This window comes from Mauremys mutica, chromosome 1, assembly GCF_020497125.1.
Source record: "Mauremys mutica isolate MM-2020 ecotype Southern chromosome 1, ASM2049712v1, whole genome shotgun sequence".
Classification (NCBI taxonomy): Eukaryota; Metazoa; Chordata; order Testudines; family Geoemydidae; genus Mauremys; species Mauremys mutica.
Genome location: NC_059072.1, coordinates 263,609,753 through 263,627,117, shown reverse-complemented (window position 1 = coordinate 263,627,117; position 17,365 = coordinate 263,609,753). Strand labels below are relative to the sequence as shown.

General features: G+C 41.0%; 1 protein-coding gene across 5 annotated transcripts in view; it reads left to right on the top strand.

The window, feature by feature from the left end:
• The window catches only part of ITGBL1 (integrin subunit beta like 1), a 220,838-nt gene that overhangs the window by 98,373 nt on the left and 105,100 nt on the right, over positions 1-17,365 (top strand). The window lies entirely within an intron of this gene.

The window sequence follows — 17,365 nt, the reverse complement described above, 5'->3', positions numbered from 1 at the left end:
GATGTAATCATTCACGTTTTCAAAATCAAATCACACAACCATACTAGGAAATAACACTTATGCTCAATTACTATCTCATGGAGGTTACTTTGTTTAGTTTTGACTGAGTCCCTCAGAATAGGGCCTCACTTGTGCCAATTGGTTATCAACTCTGCTGTTGCTAACACAACAGAGGAAAAACACTCCAAAACTGGATCACAGTAATTACATGCCGATTCATCAAGTTCCCCTTCTCAATGGAGCTACAGTAGTCAACCCTTGTAACCTATTTCCCAATGAATGATACTAGCCCCAGGACCTAACACTCCGAATTACCTAAAATAAACTCGTACCTTTATGACAGACAGTATAGCCTGAGTGAAGTTCAAAAAGCTTGCACACTTGGTCTCATTATTATATCTGTATATACCTAGAACTTGAAAGGCACTCTGAAATCATTAACTATGGTAGACACTTGTACTATTTTCTACAGTCTTGTTTAACAATCGTGACTTGTTCAGTTTTAAAGCTACTTTAAAACCTATTACAAAACAAACACACACAGTAACTCTGTGACAATCTTTGGAACACATACATCAGCATGTACGCTTCCTTTCTAATTAGGTTCCAGTTTCAGGAAGTGGTCAATTGATTGTTTTGGGTTGTCATCCAAGAGAAAGTCTGTGTGTTACTTATCACCAGATCTTCGCTCAGGTGTCAGCTTTCAGCTCAGTTGTCATTCACAGCAGGCGTTGACACTGCACCACAGGTGGACCCAAGGACAGACATGACTATAGTCTTTTCTCAGTGTGCTAGCAGGTAACCTGAATTGCTGGAACATAGAAAGAGACAGTTAAAGGTGCCTATCTGAGACAGGTACTTGGTGTCACCAGAAGGACTCCCAGGTGGCTGACCCAGGACCTCAGTTTTCTCCCTTTCAGGAGTCTTTGGGTTTCGGGAAGTGATGTGCTGAAGGGAATAGGGTGTTTTACCTATTTCTTCTGGGTGGTCCAACTTGGTTCCTATTCTTGTAAGTGCTAGGGAAGACCAATCAGATGGTGACCCATACTTCTGCTGAAGGTACAAAATGTCCAGCCAAAATGAGAGTCGTCCTTTCTCACCATGCAATAAGCGAATGAGGCATCACATTTTGAGATATTGCAACTGGGACTGGAATTTTTCCAGTGTCTTTGTGCAGCACATCTTCTGTAAGACAAGTTAGGCTATAAATTTTGGTACAACCATCTTTGATATTCCTGGCACAGCGGCTGGTTTGCTGTGGTCAGCAACTTATCTCTGCAAGTCGCTTTCCATGGGCTCCTTTACAGTGCATTCTTTAGCCCACTTTGCAGATATGCTTGCTCAAGCAGAAGTTTTCCAATCAAGGCTGTGATAGCTGCGGCAATGTCCAGTTTAAAGTTCATATAATTTATACAAAGTCTCTCCATATGCTTTGACACTCTTTAAACTTGCTTTAACCATCTATTATACAGTGCAAAGTCGCTGTACAGTAACTCCTCGCTTAACAGTAACTCCTTGTTGTAGTTATGTTCCTGAAAAATGCGACTTTAAGTGAAACGATGTTAAGCGAATCCAGTTTCCCCAAAAGAATTAATGTAAAGGGGTGGGGGTTAGGTTCCAGGGAAATGTTTTTCACCAGACAAAAGACTATATATATATATATATATATATATATATATAGTATTATGTATGTATATATGTATATATACACACACACACACGCAGTATAAGTTTTAAACAAACAGTTTAATACTGGTACACAGAGATGATGAGTGTAAAGCTTGGTTGAGGTGGTGAAGTCAGAGGGTGGGATATTTCCCAGGGAATGCCTTACTGCTAAATGATGAACTAGCAATTGGCTGAGCCCTCAAGGGTTAACTCATTGTTGTTAATGTAACCTCACACTTTACAAGGCAGCATGAATGGAGGGAGAGGGAAGACAGCATGGCAGACAGAGACAGAGTCACACACTTATTCGCACTATTGAAGAAATCTAGTAATTAGGCCTTGGGTTTTTATTCTCTTAATCCTCTGTTATTTTTTTTTCCAAAAGGCCTTCTTTCCTGGCCAATTCTTAAATAGTAATAACTAATAACATTGGGGCTTTAGTTACCACAACCTGAGTATTACCTGCACTACACATATATCATTGGTTGCAAGAGTGCAGCAGTTCTCTTGCTGAAAATCAGGTACCAATTTTCCCACTTTAAGATAGGTAGGTAGGTAGGTAGGTATACTTAATTGGATAGCATTTCTTTGAAGAAGTCCCTGGATGGTCTCTTTTTGATTCTTCAGATGTAATTCTTGACCCCGATGAACTGTGGAGTCCGTAGCCATTCTGGAATATCAGTAGTTTATTTTTTCTCCATTTCCCAATCGAATGGAGAATTAGTATAAATCACTAGGTTTGTGTTGCAAATCAGTTGATGGTGGTGATTTTATAATAAAGGATTCTCTGTGCAACAAGTTGGCTAGATATTGACTCTGCCACATCCAACTGATATAAATGTGTGTGCTAGATTTTGTCATCTTTGACCTTTGCTGCATGCAACTCTGGACAAAAGTGTGATATAAATGGTACCTTGGACTCAGTTTTGTTCTCTGTAGTACCATCATCCCTAAATGTATGCAGCAGGAATGTGGTCTACTGGCAGCTTGTTTTACTTGCTTCTTATAAACAGATTCTAGAAGGTTTGGTTTTGGAAAACATGTCAAAAATGAAGGTTTTATTCACCCCCAAAACATAAATTAAACAGATGTTGTGTGGAGCATTTCTGAATGAAAATAATAAGTAGGCCAATTTCTTTTCAAATTGTCCTTTTCAGTTTTTTATAGATTGTAATCCTGTTTTTCACATTTGAACAAACTGTTCAGCCAAGTCATTGAAGATGGTTGTGGAAAGCTGTGGTTACATGCACGATTCCATTTCACTTAATGAATTCCTGAAAATCTGATTCTGTAATATGTAGACTGTTACTGCTGATCTGCTTTCGGATACCAGTTCTTGCAAATATAATGCAGAGTAATTCAGGGTTATGTGCTGTTACTTGTATGACAGAAGACATACAAAATACCTCCAGCCATTTTGAATAGACATTGATTATAAGGTAATTTTGGACCTGGAAAGGTTCCATGAAATTAATTCTGTATTATGCACGGCCATGGTATATTTGGGCACTCCTAAGGGTAGTATGGTACCTTGTCTGGTGTATTCTGCAAAACGTGATACACTACATTCTTTGGCTAACCATCCAATTTGGCTATCAATGCTTGGCTTCCAAACTTGGCTTTTTTTTTTTTTTTGACAAAGCTTTCATTTTAGCCACCTATAGATGTCCTAAGTGCTGTCTTTCTGCATTGTTGGTTTTAGCATCCCAGTCATGACTACTTAAATGTGCCACAACCAGGCAACCATCATGAATAGCTAACGTATTGCTCTGACTATTCCCATTCTCTATACTTGTGCTCCCCTTCCATTCCATATGCCTGTGCTACAAGAAAACGATTCCTAGTTGCCCTTTTCCACATCACACAGTTTACTGGTTACAGAGGGAGTGGGAAAAGTCCACTATATTTAGGCTGCCTAACACTTTCTGTTATAAAGTCCACTTGAGGACCTTCTCTCTGAGAAGTTCTTACACCTTCATTGTTTGCAGCAAGCCTTTAATATTCAGCAAGGGAAATGCCTTCAAGCTAACAGAAATATTTTTTCTTCATCCCATGAAATTCTGTCCAGCTTTGCTGAGATATAAACAGTTAAAATTGTCATTTCCTTTCTCTCACTTACATTTCTCAGGATATTTTCTTGGCAGCCTGCCAGAATAATAACTAAGAACATGAACATACAAAGTGCTGGTTTCATGCCACTGCCAAAGCAGCAGCAGACACTGTACTGGGAACACCTGCTAACTACTAAACGTGGAGGAGAGAGAGGGAGTCAAACTGCTCTCCCCTACTGAACCGTTCATATGGCCCCAGAGTCTGTTCACCCCACTCAGTGGGCACCACATGGGTCAGGAGCTGCTCTTGGCTCCTCGGGAGAGGAAAGACAGATTGAGAATCAGGTTGGGCTACCCCCATACCAATCAATGCCATCAACTGACCCCAGTGATCCATCTCCCTTCCCCACCCCCCAGGGGCTAACATCCTGCTAATTGCTAATATTGCTAGCCCTGTAGCTCCATGTGCTCAGGTGCTGAAGATCCAGGGTTCAAACATTGCTGATTAAGGGGGGGAGGGCTGTTACAGTTGCACTTGAAAAAAAATCTACTAACTTAAAAAACCTCTAAGAAATTACTTATAAAAATCTATGTTAAAACAAAGTACTTTGGGTTGCAAAGGCAAAAACTCACAAGTTAGGAAATGACAGATTTATGGTTTCCTTGGCAACCTGAATTCAGCCACCTTTGTACATATGCATTATAATAAGCCTTAAATCGTATGATCACATAATATTTTTCCAGGACCTTCCCTGCCTCATTCACTGCACAGATTGAATGCGGAGTAGGGTAGCATTAAGGTTGTGTGGACAATTCTAAATCTGGCATTTGAAAACTTTTGAGTGCTTTGTTTTGCCACCTAAATAACATTTTTCTAACACAGGTTTTTTGTATGTAATATTACATAAATCCACAAGTCTACTCTGTGAGTTAATAGTCCACTATTTAGAGGTGCTCAGAAGAGTCCGTCAGTACTTGAATGCCTTGCTGTTTTCAATTCAATTTTATACTGGTAAAATGAGAGCTAGGGACACAAGGAGAAATCCATGACCAGCTGAGTTAAAGACAATAAGAAGGAGTTTTTAAAGTATATTAGGACCAAAAAGAATCCTAAGAATGGTATTGGTCAGTTATTAGATGGAAATGGTGGAATTTTCAATGATAATGTAGAAAAGGTAGAAGTGTTTAATAAATATTTCTGTTCTGGGAAATATTTGGGAAATATTTGGGAAACAATAGATGATGTAGTCATATCATATGATAACAATCTTCCCCTTCCCCTAATATCTCATGAGGATGTTAAATAGCAGCTACTAAAGGTAGACATTTTAAAATCAGTAGGTCTAGATAACTTGCATCCAAGAGTTTTAAGAGCTGGCTGAGTGGCTGATTTGGGACTTGATTAATAAAGAATTAAAGGAGGGTAATATAATTAATTCCAATTAGCATGGGGTTATGGAAAATAGATCCTTTCAAACTAACTTGATATTTTTTATGAGATTACTAGTTTGGTTGATAAAGTTGATAAACACTAGAAAGATATAAAATTTGACACACTTTAAATAGATTAAGAGCTGGCTAACTGATGTCTTAAAATTTAATTGTAGACAGGGAATCATCGTCAAACGAATGCGTTTCTAGTGTGATCCCGCAGGGATTAGTTCTTGGCCCTACACTAATTAACATGTTTATCAATGATCTGGAAGAAAACATAAAACCACCACTAATAAAATTTGCAGATGACACAAAAATTGAGGGAGTGGTAAATAATAAAAAGTCACTGATACATTGGAATTGGGCTGCTTGGTAAGCTGAGCGCAAGCAAACAATATGCATTTTAATGTGGCTAAATGTAAATGTATACAGCTAGGAACAAATAAGATAGGCAATACTTACAGGATGAGGGGCTCTATCCTGGGAAGCAGTGACTCTGAAAAATATTTGGTTGTGGTGGGTATTCAGCTAAACATGAGCTCTCTGTGCCAAAAAAGCGAATGCAATTCTTGGAGGCATATACACACAATTCAAAGAAGATGTTGATAAATCAGAGAGGGTTCAGAGAAGAGCCTGGAGAATGATTAATGATTAGAAAACATGCCGTATCGTGATAGACTGAAGGAGCTCAATCTGTTTAACTTATCAAAGAGAAGTTTAAGGAGTGACTTGCTTACAGTCTGTAAGTACCTACATGGGGAACCAATATTTAATAATGGGCTCTTCAATCTATCAGAGAAAGGTATGACACAATCCAATGGCTGGAAGATGAAGACAAATTCAGACTGGAAATAAGGTGTTCATTTTTAACAATGAGAATAATGAACCATTGGAACAACTTACTAAAGGTTGTGCTGGATTCTCTGTCACTGACAATTTTAAAATCAAGAGTGGATGTTTTTCTAAAAGATATACTCTAGGAATTATTTTGGGGAAGTTTTATGGCCTGTGGTATACAGATTAGATGAGATGGTGACAATGGTCCTTTCTGGCCTTGGAATCTATGATAATGAGCAGTGTACAAATCAGGAATTTATTTTCTGGACAGCACATTGGGTGGTCTTTTTCTCCCCCATGCACCTTACCCAACTGTTCCAAGGAATGCAGTGGTATGGGGGAGAATAGAAGGCACCCAGCAACTGCTTACTTCAGGATATCTGGACTCACAGTCTGAGTAGCCCACATAGGGACACAAAGGGGATGTTACACCTTTTAATCCCCTGAGTGGATGTATTATCCAAATCACTATGTATCCCCAAATATTCCTATGGTATAAATGAACCTAAGGATCATCTTATGATTTGGGAATATAAATTACTGTTATGTATTTTAGGAAAAACAGATATTTTTAAAAATGGATGCCTTTTTAATGCTTAGGGTACTAATCTCCCCTTTAACTCCTGGCATCAAGAGGATCAAGGTGCAGTAAGAATATCAAAGGGGGTAAAAAAATCACAGAAGTAGGAAAGCAGAGCAGCTACAGAATTCTTCCCTAAGCCTTGTAAGTAGGGTGGCCAGACAGCAAGTGTGAAAAATCAGGACGGGGGTTGGGAGGTAATAGGAGCCTATATAAGAAAAAGACCCAAAAATCGGGACTGTCCCTATAAAATTGGGACATCTGGTCACCCTACTTGTAAGTCTTCAACAACACATCTGTGTAAATAGGTACCTCAGAGCTCCAAGTGATATTGGAGTGTAAAGAATGTGTGTTGTGGCTGGCTAGATGGTGGGATGGAGTCAGGGAGTAATTTAGGCAGCGTTACAGACATGCAGAATATTGAGCAACACTGCTTGGAAATTAATACTACTCTGAGTTGTATAGTTTTTTGATCTGCAGCTTTTACCCTGCACTCATGAAGAAAGAGTGCCCTCCCACCTGCTGGAGCCCTGAGTCCCCCCGCAGCTGGAGGAATCCCATCCCGCTTTCTTGGGATGTACCGGCCTCCCCGCAGTGCTGGTCTGCCCATTCCAGCCACGCTGGCTCATACCCCCAGCACTGGCACCAGCACCAGGCCAAGTATCAGGCTGGCACCAGAGCCTCATCTGGCCACCCCTGGCTGCCGGTGGTAGGGTGACCAGATGTACTGATTTTATAGGGACAGTCCCGATGTTGGGGTCTTTTTCTTATATAGGCTCCTATTACCCCCCACCCTCGTCTCGATTTTTCATATTTGCTGTCTGGTCACCCTAGCCAGTGGACCCAGGTCAGCTGAAGCTGAGTGAGCCCCCGCCAGCTTCAGGGTAGAGGGGGAAAAAGGGTGGGGCTTTGGGGTGGAACATGGGCGAATCTGTGTCAATGGGGGCTTAGCCTGCCCTGGCCTTTGATACCCACTACCCATGTCTGTGCCCTCTGAGGCTATTCATCTCTTTGCCTCATAAGGGAGCAGTATTAGGTTCTCTACACAGTGACAAATGTAAAGTTGCCCCCTTCCTTTCCCCCTTCTACAGATTGCTTGACGAAAAAGGATTATTTGAGCCTAAGGGTGTAATTTATTTTTACTGTGTGAGAATATGTGTACATTGTGCAGCAAGAAAAAGTATACTCCCCTGCCAAAAAAACATTTTAAAAGTAGCCTTGTCTGCTAAAAGAACTTCCTACTTTAAGCTGTTTAAAAATAACCTTTAAAAATTAGAAATCATTCATTAATAAGGTAAAAGATCTTTTACCTTATTAATGAACCATTGAATTATTAACTCAAGCCTTGACTTTAAACTGTTATGATGGATAAAGCTAATTTACCTCTGTCTTCCTGAGATATTTGTCATCTGTCTAAACAGCATGAATCACATTTAAAATTGTATCAACTTGTGTCACCTCCAGTGTAAGAAACTGGAGTTGAATCAATTTAGTGTAGCTTTCTGGATTCCTAGTCATTCAGAATATCCAATTGATTTTTATTACAGGTTAGTAACTTCACTTTGGAGAAGATTTGAATTCAAGTCCCAAAGACAAAAAACAGAAATGTAACTTATTGACAGTATTTTCCAATTTGATTACATTTTATATCTTTTGAGGTATAAGTACTGGAGGAAAAAAAATAAGTGTGTTTGTGAGAGAGAGATTTTTCCTTCTCTTCCAGTTAGTTTTCAAATCCTATATTTGTTATTTCTTATTATGGGGATGCCAGAGTGGCTGCATAGTTAGTGAGATTTGTAATTAAACCTCTTTGGGTTTTTTTTTAATGAAGAATTCAAAGTATCTTCCCCAAATTTACAGAACATAATAATTGGTGAGTAAAGATTTTCCGAGGATTTACAAGTAAATCTGCTTAAATAATTTGTGGGATAAAATTTAAAAGTACTTTAATAAGATTTTTGAGATTACTGTTTCCTTTGCAGACTGTCTATCTGAAGAACTACAGTTCCCAGAGAACCAAAAATTCTCATTCTCTCTGAATAGGCTACATTTGAAGAAACTAAGATGTAATTAAGCAAATTTATTAACAATATTGTCTCTAATTATTTTGATTATACTTAGGGCCAGGGTATTCTGAAGTAGTGTTATCGTGACATCAGAAGTAATTCAACCAGTCATTGGCATTCCTCAACCAGTCATTGTATGCTGCAGTTGTATTGTTTCTGCAGCTGCAGCAGGAGAAAGGGCAATACTGTGTGGAAATGGGCTCAAAGTTCTAAAAGGCCACTAATCCTCAGATCATTTACAGGGCTGTGTCTAATCCACATATATATGTGTCTTCCATCTGTCATAACTAGAACTGGTCAAAATTTGGAATTTATGTTCCATGGGAAATTCAGAAAATTTCAAAATTTGTTTTTATTCAGAATCTGAATGAAAAGGGAAAAAAATAAATTTCTTGTTAAATGATTTTTTTGATTTAGTATTTTGTTTCTGATCAATCAAAAAATGTGTTTAGATTTTGAATGTATTTTAATTTCTTTATTTTAAATTATATTCAATTTGAATTTGTATTATTTGTTTTTCATTTTTTATATCATATTTCATAAAATACAAAATAAAGTAAATTATAAAACAAAACATTGTTTCAAAATCAAAATGTTACATTCCATCTTGATTTCTTTCAAAAAGAAATGTCATCGAAATCAACACGTTCCCATGAATGTTTCAGTTTTGACAAATTTGAATTTTGTGATGGACAAATGTTGTGTCAGAAAACATTCAACCGGCTGTAGTCATAACATAATTTTCTCCGTAACTTTTTTTCTCCAAAAAACCTGGGAAATCCATAAACTAAAACTCCCTTGCTGTAATTTAAAATATCCAGTCTGTGCAGCTGAAATAAAACCTTCAGTTCATGGTAACTATATTTTTAATATTCCCAAGCTAAATGTAAAATTATGCATTATGTGCTATTCTATCTCTACATAAAGATGTATCTGAGTCTTTTGGGATAAAAGAGGATAATTAAAATCTCAATTGTGAAAACCATTCCTCCTTTATTTGCACTCATTTAAGGAAACTAAGTAAGACAATATATTATGGAAATTCGGATAGTTTTATCCTACAATGATGAAGTTTTGTTTCTACCAAACCAAGTACAATATTTTTAATGTCAGAAATATCCTCCAGAGGGCAACATTTTGACTTTTTTTAAATCAGTAATTTGACTTTTTAGTGTGTTACTGTTTCTAAAGCTACTGATTTATAATATATTATGAGATCCAGGTCTTCCTTCTGCTATTACTATAATAAAACAACAAATACTGGATGTTTTCCCCTAAAAAGAGCATTATACATTACGTACAATGTGCAGCGTTGATGTTAGCCTTAAGCAGTTTCTTAAAATAATATTATTTGATAACAGCTAATATATAACAAGGGCTGCCTCTTCTAGAACAATGATCTTTTCAAGTGAAATAATTGTGTATAGCGGTATGTGATTAGGTGATTTTGAAATTGCTGCTATCAATCACAGTGACCCTAGTTTATATAGAAACTAGCAAAGTACTTACTCCTTACAGCAATATGATGAATAAAAGGGATATCAGTTGTAAGAAATATTTAGATGATATAGTTATATGTGTGTATTATATATGTGTGTGTGTACATATGAATGTGTGTATAGAAGTATATTATATATAAAAACAATCATCATTTAACTTTTCTGTCATCTAACTGTCATAACTGTTTAAAATCTGATAACAAAATAACATTGGCAGTACTGATTTTTTAATTTATTTTCTGAGGGCATATCTTCAGATTTTTAAATTTGTTCTGACTGATTCTCCATTTGAGCTTTAGTGAATGGTATAGCATAGGGGTGAGGAACCTTTTTTCCATCAGGGGCTACTGACCCACAGAAAAAATCAGTCATGGGCCACACACAGCCCCATGGGGGGGCGCGGAGGTGCAGGGCTTCCCCTAGGCTCTGGGGTGGGGCCAGAAATGAGGGGTTCAGGGTGTGGGAGGGGGCTCCAGGCTGGGGAAGAGGGTTGGGGTGTGGGAGGGGGTGAAGGCTCCGGCTGGGGGTCTGGGCCCTGGGGTGGGGCTGGGGATGAGGGGTTTGGGGTGCAGGAGGGGGCTCTGGCCTAGGGCCAAGGGGTTTGGAATGCAGGAGTGGGGTCAGGGTTGGGGCAAGGGGTTGGGGTGCAGGAGGAGGTTAGGAGTGCGGGCTCCGGGAGGGAGTTTGGGTGTGGGAGGTGGTTCTGACCAGGGGCAGGGGGTTGAAATGCGGGTGGTGGTGTGGGGTCTGGGAAGGAGTTAGGGTGCGGGGGGGTTCCAATCTTGGAGTGGGAGTTCGGGGTATGGGCTCCGTCAGGGTGGCACTTAACTCAGGAGACTCCCAGTCGGCAGCACAGTGGGGCTAAGGCAGGATCCCTGCCTGTCTTGGCTCCCTGCTGCTCCCAGAAGTGGCCGCCATGTTTGGCCCTGAAGTGGAGGGGCCAGGGAGCTCTGCAAGGTGTGTGCTGCCTGTGCCTGCAGGCACTGCCCCCACAGCTCCCATTGGCCACGATTCCCAGCCAATGGGAGCTATGGAGCCAGCGCTGGGGGCAGAGGCAGCGCACGGAGCTTCCCTGATTGCCCCTGCTCCTAGGGGCTGCAGGGACATGCCAGTCACTTCTGGGAGCTGCACGGAGCCAACTGGACTTTTAATAGCCTGGCAACCCCAGCTTCTCCCCCCCAGCTCAAACCTCAGCTTCCCTCTGCAGCAGGGCGAGCCGGCGCTTGCAGCTCAAGCCCCGTGTGGGGGCATAGAGGCCCAGGGCTTCTGGCCGATGGCATGGAGACTTGCCGTGGGCCAGATGAAATGAAGCAGGTTGTAGGCTTCCCCACCCCGGTATAGCAGAAAGAAGGTAATTCAGCTTCCATCCCTGTTTAATACTCAGTGCCTCTGTTAATACTGCTAATAGAGTTAACAATTAATGCTATTTATAATGGTGGTTATTTATTGTTGTTGTTATTGCCCATCTGTTAGACACTGGGACTGCTGTGTCACTTGATGAATGCCACTGAGCTGTTTGAAGTTATGAATTTCTAGTCCCTATCACTCTGTGCTGGCTTCAAGTGTCTGAATTCCCCTAATTTTAGGTGTCTTAAAGTTAAAGGACTCCATATTTCAGGAACAAACCATCCTGGTTTAATAATAATAATAATAATTAATAATATTAATTATTTACTGTAATAAAAAGGCAACCTTCTCAATCATTTTTAACTGATTCATTTAATAATGTCACTTTCGTTAGTGTTTTAGCCTGTTAAAATACATTTTGTATAGCTTTAGTGGAGAAAATTAAGTCACTAAAACATGGCTGAAAAGAAAAGGCAAAAGCTGCATTTCACCTGGCACAGCATAGGACCACCCTAGAGCAGCGAGAGATTGTGACTCTCAGGCCTGGACTACATTACAGAATAAGGTCGATGGAAGCCACCTTAAACTGATCTGTTAATGTATTCGTCTACACTACCGGGTCCTTTACGCTGACCTAAGTTGCCTCTAATGTCGATTTCTGTACTCCACCTCTGCGAGAGGTGTAGCGCTTAATTCGATTTTCATGGGTCAACAGTGAGGCAGTGCAGACGCAGCTTTGTGTAATTTGATTTAATTGGCCTCCCGGTGGTGTCCCACAATGTTCATCGGTGACCACTCTGGAGATAGTTCTCAACTTCGCTGCACTGCAGCCAAGTACATAGCAAACAGCACCTCCCCTGCTAACGCCCCGGGAACATTTGATTTCCCATTTCCTGTGTGATTAGCATTGGGAGCACACCAGCACAGCTGATCATGGAGACTCCATGCCCCAAACGTGCTCCAGCCTAGTCTGCACAGGAGGTGGTGGATCTTATTGTTGTATGGGGAGAAGAGTCTATGCAGGCAGAGCTCCTATCCAGCAGAAGAAATGCTGACATATATGCCAAGATGACGTGGGGTCATGGGGGAGAAGGGCTACATGAGGGACACAGAGCAGAGCTATATGAAAATAAAAGAACTTCGCAAAGCGTACCAGAAGGCAAGGGAGGCAAACAGTCGTTCTGGTTCTGATCCTCACACATGCCGGTTCTACAATGAGCTGCATGTGGTTCTCAGGAGTGACCCTATCAGTACCCCCAAAAGCAACGTGGACACCTCTCAGATGTGTGAGTCTAGGGACAACAAGGAGGACAATATGGTGGACGAGGAAGAGGAGGAGGAGAATGGGAGGCAGGCGAGTGGTGGATCCATTCTCCCCGAGAGCCAGGAAATATTTTTAACCTTGGAACCCTCTGGCTGACTGTGATGCCAGAGAAGGCACCTCTGGTGAGCATAAAGTTCCAATCAAATTCCAGTTAAACTTTAGCGGGCACACACATTTGGTTTTATTGCAAGTTTACTGTGAAGAAAAAAAGAGGTGCTGTGGGTCTCGACTTCCAAGAGGCTGCTTCAGCTACGCAGAGGGTTGCCCCGGAAAAGATTGTTTATGTGGACTGGGATAGCCCGGGAATCCTCCGTGGAGATCTCTAGGAAACTTTAATGGAGGTACTCTGCAATCCTTTGCAGAAGGTTTCTGGGGAGGGCAGTCTTGTTTCTTCCACCATGGTAGGACACTTTCCCATGCAACTCCTGAATTAATTCTGCTGGCATCATTGCAATGCACAGCATAGCAGTATAAGGACCAAGTCTATACCCAGATCTTGCAGCATCTCCTCCCTTTCCACCTCTGTTACCCTCAGGAGACTGATATCACATAGGGTTGCCTAGAGGAAACAGGGGAAGTTTTCATTAAAAGTGCTTATACAACAAACAATAGAGCACGTAGCGACACCCCCCCCCCAAATTCCAGATTGCCAAACCATGCTGCCTTTAATGTGCTCGGTGTGGATCGGCATGTAGTTCAACTGGCTGATTCTGGACTGGGGGTGGGCTTCTTGTGTTTTTCTCCCACCCTTTTGGAGGTCCCCCATGTGAAATTTCGCAATTTGGGAGTGAAAACGCTCCCTGCCCCCTGTTCTTAAACAACATCCCATGTTGCTAGGGGGAAGGGCGGTTGTTCAGCTAGCTACCTATGCTCCCAATGTGAGTCTGTCACAAACTTCAGGAAAAGTGCAGGCACCTCGACTCAGGGGGCCTATTCACCATGGCTGGAACAGCAAAACGGCTCATTGAGTGGGTAGGGATTCTGATTATGTTATGGCTTGCACCTAGCGTAATAAGGTGTTTGGATTTTTATTTTTTTTTAATAAAAACAGCCTTGCTCTGGAAACATTGTATGCATTTACAATGGTTGCTTTGTTCTTTTCCATGCCTGAAAGCTGGGAAATGTGTCCTTTGCCGTGTCATCACCTGTATGGAGACGTTCACTGATTAAAAGGAGGAGAAAGAGGATGCAGGAGGACATGTTCACCAAGATAATGAATGCCTCAGGGATAGCTGACACACAGCTCAGAGCCTGGAGGATTTCACTGTCTGAGAAATTCGATGTGGACATGAAGAGCAGGAAATCACCTCAGGAGCAAAAGCGAGGCATGCGGGATGAGATGCTTCAGATTATGAGGGACCAATCAGTCATGTTGAGGTGTCTGGTTGAGCTGCAGGAACAGATGCAGGAGGGTAGAGTCCCTCTGCAGCCTCTGCTGAACAGCCAGTCAGCATCGCTTGGCTCACAGCCTCTCTCCAGCATGTCCCTGTGGCCTGCGCCACTTCCCGCGGCTCCCATTAGCCGGGAACAGTGAACTGCGGCCACTGGGAGCTGCAGGCGGCCACGTCTGTGGACGGTCAATGTAAACACTGTCTCGCGGCCCACCGGCAGATTACCCTGATGGGCCGTGTACAGCCTGCGGGCTGCAGGTTACACACCACTGATTTGCCTTCTCTGAATTGATTCTCACTGACCAGTAACTATCTGGCATTGCAAGCGTCCATACAACGATCGCCACTTGCTTCTCCACTGTCAGAGCGGGTGTCATTTTTGTGTTGCTGAACTGCAGGGCAGGGGAAAGCTCTGCACAAAGTTCCTGGAAAGTTTCCTTCCACATTCGAAAGTTCTACAGCCACTGCTCATCATCCCATACCTGCAAAATGATGTGGTCCCATCAGTCAGAGCTTGTTTCACGTGACCAGAAATGGTACTCAACTATGTGCACGTGCTCTGAGACAGCCAGCAGCAACTGTGAATTGTTCTTTTCAATGGCTTGCAGCAGGGCTGCTTGCAGGACATCGCATGGTGGTCCCTATCTCAGCTCTGGAAATACTGCAGGAGAAGGCATCTGAAAGGCTGGGAGATTTTTGGGGAATTGTTTTTTGTTTGTTTGTTTGTTTTGAAGATGATTTGCCTTGGAATAAGCTGGATCTCAAATGTCCAACAGGAGAATATGCCTATAACGTTTTTTCTCCCTGTCACTGCAGGTTATTCCTAGAAATGTAAATTGAAATTCCACCAGAGGCAATATATCTAATGTAGTTGCTTAGTGAACCAAGGGCTTTATTTAAGAACTTGGTGCACTGCAAGGTCAACTTCTCAAGCACAGCTTTAAACTCAGCGCCTGATGGAGAGTGCCTCAGAAAAAATATATGAAAAAATGATTTAAAAGACAGCACAATTCCTTACATAAGAATGGCCAAACTGGGTCAGACCAATCATCTATCTAGCCCAGTATCCTGTCTTCTGACAGTGGTCGGTGCCTGATGCTTCCAAGAGAATGAACAGAACAGGGCAATTATCGAGTGATCCGTCCGCTATTGTCCAGTCCCAGCTGCTGGCAGTCAGAGGTTTAGGGGCACATAGATCCTCAGGTTGCCTCCCTGACCATCTTGGCTAATAGCCATTGATAGACCTATCCTCCCTGAACTTAATTCTTTTTTTAACCCAAGTATACTTTTACCCGAACCCATGGCAATGAGTTGCACAGGTTGACTGTGTGTTGTGTAAAGAAGTACTTCCTTATGTTTGTTTTAAACCCGCTGCTTATTAATTTCATTGGGTGACCCCTAGTTCTTATGTTATGTGAAGGGTAAATAACACTTCCTTATTCACTTTTTCCATACCATTTATTATTTTATAGACCTCTATCATATCCCCCTGAGTCATCTCTTTTCTAAGCTGAACTGTCTCCGTTTTTCCCATACTCTCCCCATATGGAAGCTGTACCATACCCCTAGTCATTTTTGTTGCCCTTCTATGTACTTTTTCCAATTCTAATATATTTTTTTTAGCTGTAAAGAGCAGAACTACATGCAGTATTCAAGGTGAATGCATCCCAGGGTTTAATATAGTGGCATTATGTGATATTTTTGTTCTTGTTATCTCTCTTTCCTAATGGCTCCTTATTATTTTATTTTCTTGTCTACATGGCTCTGATCATCTGTAGTATCTGAGAATCTCACAGACATTAATGAATTTGTCCTCCCAACACCTTTATGAGAAATGGGAGTATTATTAATCCCCACTTTTACAACAGGAGGATCTAAGTGACTTGCCCAAAGTCATGCAGACGGTCTCTGTGCAGAACCAGGAAATGAACCCAATCTACTGAATTCCAATTTGGTGCCTTAACCAAAAGACCAAATCTATTCTGTATTTTTCTTTTAGCCTGTAAACTCTTGGGAATGAGGACTATATTTTTGTGTCCTGTTAGTGCTCAACAAATACAATAAGTACAATAAATGAAACATGCATCTACAAATACACTCTTAGAGTCTTACCCCTCTTACTCTGGTCTAGATCACAAACTGGCCCATAATAAACAGAAAAAGAGAGAGGCTAACTTAAGGACTTCACACTCAGATTTTTTTCTCTTTTAAGAGTGATTATCAAAATATTTTCAAATGTTTGTTTTTCTAAAAGAGACACGCAAATACATGTACAGTCACACTCTTTTTCTCCTTTGTGCACTAATATATTTTGATTTGTGCCTATCTCCGATGACTGAGAGAGATTAGTGCTGCCAGACCAAGTAAGGGAAAGTATGCAGCAGTTGCCACTGAGTTGCAGAATTGTTTAGTTAAAGGAACACCAGCGAAAAAAGTATTTCTCCTTTTTATTGGAGCTTCTTTTCTTTACCAGCCGAGATTGGGCCAGTAAATCAGCAGGGAAGCCGGGATGTAAGAAGCCTTAGCCGCTGTCTGGAGTATTCTTTAAAACAGAGAAGGAAATGGCTTTTAGTTGTTTGCTTTATTTTGGTTTGGTTTGGCTGCACTAGGGTTTATCTTCCTTTTCCAGTGAGGGTTATGCCATTAACCACCAATGAAGCAGGAAAATTTTATATAAATATTGTGCCCCCCCCTCTCGTTCTGCTGTCATTCACCTTTTTCATGTGCAAACAGAGATCATATGAACCAGTCATCAGACAAGTCTTTAACAACTCTTTTTTATTTTATTTATTTATTTAAAAAGAACTGAATAATGATATTCTTTAACATGTCCTTTAATTGATGAACTGTGTCTCTGGACCACCGGAGACAGCAAATACAAAATGTATTTAATTAGCAAATAAACTGGCTTTACATCATGAAAACAATTTATTTACAATAGCTTATTTAAATTCCACTATATTAGCAGAAGGTGTGTTGTACTTTAATGTTGTTGTTTCTAACTGCAGACAAATTGACATATTTAAAATCAACTGTGGTAAGATATTATTGCTGAGAAATTAAGTGACCCATTTAGAATGCTGACCTGCCAATTAGATAGATGCCCTTTGTGTGCAACTGTTTGAAGCCATATGTTGTTCTTGATAGATTGGTTTATGCAAGATCATA